We start from the raw sequence: 9,604 nt of genomic DNA on the forward strand, positions 1-9,604 counted from the left end.
GCCTTTTCCTTCTGCCTGCACTTCTTCACTTTTCTGCTTTTTGGATGGGTGCTCTCCCCCGAGTGAAGGCATAAGCCGTAGCCGTAGACAGTCACTAGCATTAGTTTGATCGCTATGCCATTCTCGACAACTATGTGGTGATAGCTGATCGACGAGTTGCTTCGGTCTACCTTGTTGAATCATCTACATTGATTGAGGACTCGATGTCAGAATGCATTCTTCGATACTCTATTGTAGAAGTTTTCATCTAGTTCCTGTAGCTAGTCGTAGATGCATATTATAGCTGCTATCGGATCAGAGGTTCAGGGGATTTTGAACTATATTATTATTAAATTTATATTAATTTAATTCCTGTTGGATCTCTTGCTTTCAAGTTCTCTTAGTTTCTATGTAACTCAATCAGGACGTAGATGTAGATACGGATAGGGGTAAACCGGGTAACCAATCCCGGTGGCTGGATGACTCCTTCACCCTTAGATCGCAAGACTAAGGCCAACGAGGCGGAACCTCGGTGGCGTGATAGGCTGGTTCTCACCAGGGTCAGTCCTATCACAAAATTTTAGTTTATAACCTCACTCTGCTTGGTAAGGCAGAGCCCTATGTTAGTCAAATAGGCACCCCCCGGTTTCTTAGTGAAACTCATCAAGGTGAGGTTTGGTGGGCTAGCTTATAGCTATTCTATCACTCAGGGATCCAGAATGGAGCAACTGGGGGTGACGCGGAAGCCACCCGGGTGGGGTAAGATATGATATCAAGCGGCCTCATGCAGGTAACCAAACCTGCGTAGGAAGCTTATCTATTTAGATAATAGGCTTCCATCTGGAAAACTTTTTTTATAGGATATCTATAGTTAGACTCATCCAATGGTGGAAGATCTTCGGCTACTAAAAGTCAATGTGTAATAAGTTGATTTTAGTAGTCACTGATGGTCTAACCTAACCAAGGAGCTCTGTATCGGAGCATACCTCTTTGCCAAGCAGGTAGTTTGAATCGCCGGTCAGGCGCTCTGTTTACTGCTTGATATCTGAAGCAGTGCGCAGTAACACTTCAACAGGCGTACGGTGGGATTACCCCGTATGATATTCATACTAAACTATCTGTACCCGTATCACTCACTAGATCAGGTTACCCTAGGATCATACCATCCTTTCATAGACAACAAATCTATATATAAAAGGGATGATAAAGATGATATGCTAGTTAAACTCTACTTATCATTCTTTAGTTTATCTAGAGCGATTAAGTTAGCAAAACGGATTTATCCGTCTTTGTTTGCTAGCATAACTGATCCTATGTCTGACGTTAAATTTTTTTCAGAATTCAGAGATTGGCTACGAGGGTTAATACGTAAACTAGCCAATCGGTACCTATATCAAGCCCTCTCACTCCCCCTTTACTAGGGAATCTCGTGGGAACCGACTTGGAAGGCTCTGCCAACGGATCGTAAGCGACCTGACCAGTCTCGCCGTGAAAGAGGCATATTTGCCAATTTTACATCACAGTGACTCTGGTTCGCTATGCTTCGTTTATCGATGTCTGTTAACCCTGCATTAGCATTAGGAATGACGCAAAAGCTTACATCGAAAGGATCAGCAGCCTTTTTTATGGTCATCCATTACCACCTCGTGATGAATGGAATGATTGGCTATCCAATATATCAGCCAATAGTTATGTTACAATTCCATTTAGTATTCTTATGGAGTTTGACAGTACTGGTGACTTATTTTGCTATCCTGGCGGGTTCTCGCATTCAGTTGAGTCTAGTGCGGGCAAGAGGAGGGTGTTTGCCATAGGAAACTATGTCAATCAGAGGCTTCTCCGACCTCTCCAGCCCCAAAATGAGGCTATTTTCCTTCTCTACGACCACAGACTGAAGTTAGAAGATCCTTTCTTTGACCTACCTTGATTTTAGTGGGTCTACGAATTCGCGGAGGCGGAGGGACAAGTCTGCTAGTGACCAAGCATCGAGTCAAGATAGGAGCAACCCCCCATTCAAACCAACCTATAAAACAAGTTTCCACTAGGTTTTATCTGGAAGGCGGGAAGAGCTCTATTGGAGCATTTGGGCGGGAAGCCCTACAGTAATGGGATCTGTTACTTGACTTGTGAAACCCTGTGCTCGAAGCAAAATAAGATTACTTGCACAAAAAAAGTGACCAAAGAGATATTAAAAACTTAGAAATAAAAAGGTGCAGAACGTTGCAGGAGTTCCTAGAAGTCAGTCAACTCTTACCGATAGTCGGGCAAACAATCCATCCTTCGTCTCGGGCACAAAATAGGAACTCTTGTACTGGAAAAGAGAAGGACGCAATTCCTTTCTTTTACTTACCCTTTTTCTTCTCTTATGTATGATATTTATAGTGACCCAATAATGCCACATCAAAGAGCCTATTCGTCGTAAGCCCTTTTCACCCTCACAGCTGATTCGACGAGATGCGGATTCTCGAACAAGAACACATGTAGCTCCTTCTCAAAGACCGGATTCTCAAGCAGGGGTTTTGAAGCTTCTTCTATCATTCTCGGTATCAACAAATTACCTCCTCGTATTACGTATTAGAAAAAAAGGTAACCAGATCTCCTCACATGAGTTCTTTGCATTGGGCTCGCTCGGTTCGTCTTTTCATTGTAGACAAGCGTTTATGGAGCAGGAACGTATTTTTAGAGGTCAGCCCACTTTCTTTCTCTGATCCCCAATATGAGTGAGACCAAGATGGCTGACTGGAGTGCCACAAATCAGGTGGTCATGTCATGGCTTCTAAATGCAATTTTTCCTAAAATTTCTACCAGTCTTATATTTAAGACATCGGCTAAACAGACTCCTGCTCAAGTAGTTCAATCCAATTGAATTGAGTACCTACGACTGTGGAGTGCTTCTTATATGTTCGTAAAATAGGAAGTCAAAGTAAAACCTAGACTTTGTCTTGCACACTGACTTCAATCGTATAGAGATTTCCCACTGTCTGTGTCGATACCAGAAACTACGACTGAAACCTATACCGCTAACGAAGTTAAAGTGATTGCCTACTTTCTATGTCCGGAGACGCTTACTGCACTGCTTCTTCTGTCAAGACAGGCAGGCGGTTATCAGGATGTAGTCAAGGAGGTGGGCTTAGAGCCAGCAATAAAGCTAGCAAAGTCTACCGCGAGTGAGTAGCCTTTGCCAAAGAAGGGACATGCTTACTTCATCTTTACTGAATGCATACATCTCTTGGGGATATATTTATTGGAAAGAATTCAGCATCTACTTTACTGTATGCTATCTGGGTCAGTTGGGATTGGGATTCTTAGTGCTTTTTGATTTGATTTTCCTTCTCATCTCCCTTTCGCTCTTTCTGGTGATTGGATTGGCTAATTGATCTAAACTCTCTCTTTGTCGATGCTCGTGCAGCGGAAGGACTGCTTCCTTCTTTTCTTCGTTCGCTCCGAACCTTGCCTTGCTAACGAACTTTTGGTAGCCCTTCTTGCGGCTTCCGGTTATTCTGCCTCTCTCTAAGTGCATTTCTTATTCAATCTATTAGATTCAAATTATCACCCTCGAGTCAGGAGTTGTAGCCCTAATGTAACTTCTTTTTCCTTCGCTAGCCTTGGGGATTACTTACTAACTTAAGAGTTATCCCCCCCTAGCCTATGAAAGCATTCCCATAGATCTTTGCCTACAGCGTAAATGAGTTAGGAACTAGAGTGAACACCAGGGAATTTCCTTATTAATAGAGTAAGGGCAAAGGCAAGTCTTACCATTCCTGGAAGCGGCTCAAAGCATAGTAGAAAAGGAAAAGGGCCTTTTTTGCTCTGATCCCCGTTTAAATCGAGTTCATACCTGGTGTAGACCGTCGGGGAGGAAAGACTTACTACTACAAGGGCTTGTGCCAACCAACAAGAAGGGGGACGGAGCAAAGACATCTCTTGGCCAGAACCGGACATTGCCCTTTACCATCCCACCACTAGGAGACTGGGACTCGAGGCGTGGTTAAGTATTCCCTTCCGCTCTTGAAGTAAATAAATTGCCTATCTTTCGGTGAACAAGATCTTTATTTTCTTTTATTTTTTGTTCTAGGAAGAATAACTTTACCTTCCTCTGCAGTGAGCTTCTAGAGAGCGTGAAGTAAGTCTTGTAGATCCAGGGTTTTTCCGTCGTAGCCACCTATGCCTTACCTGAAGGGGCTGTGGTTCCTTGTCTCTGTTATCTTACAAAAGAGACTTAACACAACAATCCATCGAAGCTCGGTGTACGCGATTAGAGTCAACTTGACTACTTTAACTTTCCATAACCAAAATGAAATAAAGTAAACCTATTTTCCTTTTGAAGAGCATATGAGCCTAGGTGTAATAGGGCGGTTCGGGGGGGAGAGTGAAAGCTTTTCTTTTAAGCCTAGTAGCACGGTTTAAGTCCAATCCGTATGAGTGCTAGTTATTTCAAGCTCTAAAACGCTAGCAATGCAGTAAAGGTTAATTCCACCCCTAGAAAAGCAGTTGAAAGCAGTCTGTCGGTCTCAGTCCTGGGCAAACCACTGACGATCTGTCTTAGTATGTCGTCTAGTCGCCTTTCGGCCCGAAGTTCCTAGCCCCATTTAGCAGTAAACTGCCTGATCTTCTTTCTTCTACAAGCAGTTCCTAATAGATAGAAAGGGAATAACCCCTATTAATGAACAGCGGGTCCCACTATGAATCAGAGAAGCACTGAACTCGCACAAAGAACAAACAAAGAAAAAGTGCTTGCTGCGGGTGAGGATGAGGACTTTTCATTCTCAAGGGAAAGAAAAAAGGAGTGAACGGGCTAAAGCAACTGTACAACAGGCGATGCCTCGCAGCGGTGACCAACAAAGCATTATTGAAAGAAGACAACAATCGTCAGGTGGAGTAGCCCTATAGTTAGTAGACTTCCCCTTAGCCTCTCAACTCATACAGAGGGAGGGGAAAGAGACCGATGCTACTACCAATACCAGGTACCGGGTGAATCAGACATATCTAGCTGGAAGCCTTATCTTCATTTCAAGTAGAATCCGAGGCTTGGCACCTTTAGTTCTCGAGATATCCACTTGGTGATTTTTTTTTTTAATTTGTTGTTTTCAACTAGAAATAGAACTGGAACGAGAACCTCCATATAGACCTAGACCTGACACCCGCATACCGCATATGCCAGTGGTTGTGGTACAGGTAGTTGTGTCTTGAATCAACAGTGAGGGCTGTAGCTCGGGAAAGGTTTGCCTGTAGTCGATGGCAGAACGACTGACTCATCCCTTTCCGTTAGCCCAATCCGCTTTATGATCCCAGTTGGTACTAATCTTATATCGGGCGAATTCTCTATTCAACAAATAGTTGAGCGATGGAAGGACCAAGGAACTGAATAAGAACAAGCGAGACAAAGGGATATTAAAAAAAAAGCCTTCTCACGAGCTGGAGTCGAACCAGCACCTCTGGGATCAAAATACAGGCCCAACGAACTACCTTTCATTCTGATCGTGACTTTCAAAAAGAAAGAAGAGAAAGAAATGGGAGTTGGCGCCTACATAACAGGTAGCTTGCTTGCCAAGCCATCTCGGCTTTTAGCTCCTCCAGTTCGATTATTATTTATTATTATTTATTGACTTATAATAATAAATACTACTAACTATCAAAAGGAAAGATGATCGATTATCTACCCAAGAAAATAGAGAGTCCCACATACGATAAAAGGTCACAAATAGAGTTGAACCAAGTAACATTGCAAAGGCATAATGATAGTAGGGTCGGGATATCTCCGCCCTTCGAACCGGACGTGAAGGTCTCCCCTCATCCGGCTCTCTGCAGGGGAATCTCCACTCACTGTTTCCCCTAATATCCTCCCCCACATCATGGGGGTTTATAGGAGATCCCAGAGGCTCGCTTGGAAAGGCTGTTATACCGTACCTTTTGACTCAACTCTACTCTAGTAGTCACTGGACTCACTATAGTAGTCCGTCCGGCTGCTCTTGCTGAAATCATTACTCTTCATTCTCCCGTGCTCTAGCAATTGCGCTCCCTAGACCACTACCATGTAGTTAGGTAGAGACAATAAATCCGTAGTGACGGGAATCTGGGGATCCCTATCAATATCAAAAAATAATAATATATGTATAGAGAAGCTACCTTTCTCTCACTCAATAGATGTATCTGGTACGGTACAGTACAATACGAGACGATGGAATGCTATGGGATGGATGGTAGAGGGCTGCCTGCGCCCAAAAGCGATGATTCACTTGTCCCCTTGTCCATAGGGACCTCGTGGCATACAACCGAAACGACTCCCGCTATATAGCCGCCCCTCTCTCTCTTTTTATAGCCTCGTGGACGGACTAAAGAAGGGAAGTTACAGAACGGGGCAGTGAAGAGAAGTAGACAGCAAGCTTTTCTCAGCCCCCTAACCTTTTATTATTATAACGCTAGCGCGCCCCTATCTCTAATCTAAAGGGGCGTAAGCACTTCACTCGCTAGGGGATGGGATTCATTCACTTGCATTCCTGCTAGCACTACAAAAAGCTCCGGTCTTCACGCCCCTACTACTGCTGTGCAGCCTTTCCTCGGGTTCGTAGAGTCGGGTTTCCCGTTTACCCACAACGGAGGACCCCACCAGACCAGGCAGGCGGCCACGGGTCATAACGCACTCTTCGCACAACAAATCCACTTTGAAGTTGACTTATCCGCTCGGCCAATCGTCGAAATGTGTACGATATACCATAAGGGCCCAATATCTCAATAGCACCTTTGTCTAAAGCTTCGAATGATACTTCATATCCAAAACGCAGGAACGATTTGACTAGAAAGTCATTCAAAACTTGATCGAAGAACCAGCGTTTATTGAAGAAGCTATAGAGTCGATTACAAAAAGTACTTGTTTGAAAGGCTCGTTGGAATTGAGCCGCTACGGGATTTACATTATACGCAACAGAAGCACCTGAAATACTAAACATAATAGGTATAAGTTTGGTAATGGTTGGAGCAGCAAACTCGAATTCGGCAAGAATCTCATTTTTTGGTAGTACGAAGGGGGAATTGGCCCAAAAATTGGATAAGGGTCAAGACGCAATTGGGATCCGGCGGCTGACTCATGTGCCCCCCGAACCGCGCGAAATGGTCGCCTATTACACGACTCACTAACTCTGCCTGGGGTGTGGGGGTACCTATTATTCGTCGACGGTCCGACGCACCCCTACTCACTTAAAGGATGCTGCTTAATGACGAAGGAAATTATTTCTTAATTAATCTAGAGACTTCATTCCCTTTCGTTAAGCACATCGAGCCAGGAGTGGAAAACATCATCTGCAGACAAATCCAGATCATGTTTCATCATGAGCTTAGCTAAAGTGGAATAGTATGACTGGCTTTCCGGAAAATGAGACGAAACCCGCTTTCTCACTTTTTTCATTAACATTATACTCAAGTGGGTCTTCCTTTGGGCTTTGGCTGGCCTTGGCTTCGATGTTGCTCTCTCTGGGGTTCCGGGAAGAAATAAATTCGCAGCCTTCTCAGGGAGTCGGGCAGCGGCTTCCTGGTGCGCTCTGTAACACCCAAATTTTCAAAGGGAGGGTGTATTTTTTTTTTCAAAAGAAATTAAAATAAAACAGATAAATAAACAAGGTAATACCTTTGGATAAATAATTGAGTCATTATAATTCACAAGCAGCGGAAAAGTTTCTCAAAATATGAATCCAAAATATTTACACATCAAAAAGTGGTACATGTAACCCATCGAAAATAACATGTCAAGCTGACAATATTAGTAAGGGTACAGTTTTCCAGTTAAAAATAACGTAATCCAAAAGAAAGACGCCTGTTCCCTCTATGTCAACCTAATCTGATCATTCTCCAAAACAAACTAAACACCCTGAGTGATCTCCACGCGCCCTGTAAGATCTTCCTAACATAGCTCCAGTCAGGCATTCCCATCTACATTCCCATCCGTAGGGTACGAACCGGTAGGATCGTCCTGGCTCTCATCTGAGGGCAAAGCCCAGATTTCCACTATAGTTGTAAAGGGTCACCAACCGAAATTAACAGTTAACACATAACATTTAAGTTTTCAAATGCACAAATAACCTTTCCACTTAGCATGCACCTTAAAAGGGTTTTCCATATGCTAAAAGTTCATATAACACTTGCCAAATAAAAATAAAATCAAAATAAAGTTCTCAATCCATCAAGTAATACATAACTCACCAAGACATTGATAAATCAATTGAGCAATCTGTTATCTAACTCAAAATAAGAATTTCTACTAAGCCAATCGATTTCCAAATCGATTTCCTGAAGGGTTTTAGTGAAATTTGAATTCTGGGCGTAATTCAATTGATTGGGCAATCGATTGGGCAATCGATTGACAGGATAGCTGAGCCCCTGACTTAAATGCCAATCGATTTCCAAATCGATTTGTGTCAGTTTTGCTGAATTCCTGAATGGCCAAATCGATTGGGAAATCGATTTTATAAATAGTTGAGCCCCTGTAACTTCCCAAATCGATTGGAAATCGATTTCCCTGCTTATCCTTCCAAAAATACATAAACTAATTCAATCATATTCATACACAACTCCAAATCTTAATACTTAGCAATTCCCACACAATCACCACGACAAATTGGGTTTCGAAATAGTTTTACAATCCATCACACTTACACACGATAATCAATACATAACACATAGCAATTCCAACATAATTACCACGACAAAATACCCTAAAATTGGCATTTAACTCACTCAATACCAAAAACTGGGCTAACAGCCTAAGAAATTCCACACAAAATACCCTAAAATTGCATAATTTAGGATTTAAAAACTATGGGTCTTACACGCTCGAAAGAAATTCCCCAGGCATAAGCGGCGAGTCTATCTTTAGCGACTTGGAACAGCCCGGAGGAGAGCCCGCACCTCAACTAGAGGCTGCGCAGCCTGGGCAAGTTCCAGAAGGGCCATTGGGGGAAGTCTTTGAGAAGATCAATACAAGACTTATCTTTGCTGCCTCTAAAAAGAGGGTGTGGTAGCCCCCCATAGTTGAGATTCTAACTTTGATTAACCTCAAAAGTCAGGTTATATCTCGGATGGACGAGCTGGACCCATACCCTTTCTGGGTTGAAAACCGAACCAGCCTTCTGGGAGACTCCATTTTAACAAAAAAAAAAAGTGGGAATATCGGCCAGAGACTCGGGAACTTCGTGCATTGCGCGAAGAATATCCACAAAAATGACCCCCTGATTTCCGAGATTTTTTTTGTCTATCGTTTATTTTCCAAACAAATCTAATGGATCGGGATTGGTATAAGGTCATCTATTGCTACTAAGAACCTAACATAACTTTTCAAAAGAGAGTTTATTTTTCACACAATTGTTTTTCGGTTGGATCGAGGTCCACTTCTGGAACCCCACCCGCATTAGTAGAGGTGCTTATTTACTAAAATACTGAGTTGGCCTTATCTTCTGCCACCGAGCCTGTGTTATTAATTGTGTATGCATTCAGTAAAGATGAAGTAAGCATGTCCCTTCTTTGGCAAAGGCTACTCGCTCGCGGTAGACTTTGCTAGCTTTATTGCTGGCTCTAAGCCTACCTCCTTGACTACATCCTGATAACCGCCTGCCTGTCTTGACAGAAGAAGCAGTGC

The sequence above is a fragment of the Cicer arietinum genome, chromosome 3 (genome assembly GCF_000331145.2).
Source record: "Cicer arietinum cultivar CDC Frontier isolate Library 1 chromosome 3, Cicar.CDCFrontier_v2.0, whole genome shotgun sequence".
NCBI classification, from domain to species: domain Eukaryota; kingdom Viridiplantae; phylum Streptophyta; class Magnoliopsida; order Fabales; family Fabaceae; genus Cicer; species Cicer arietinum.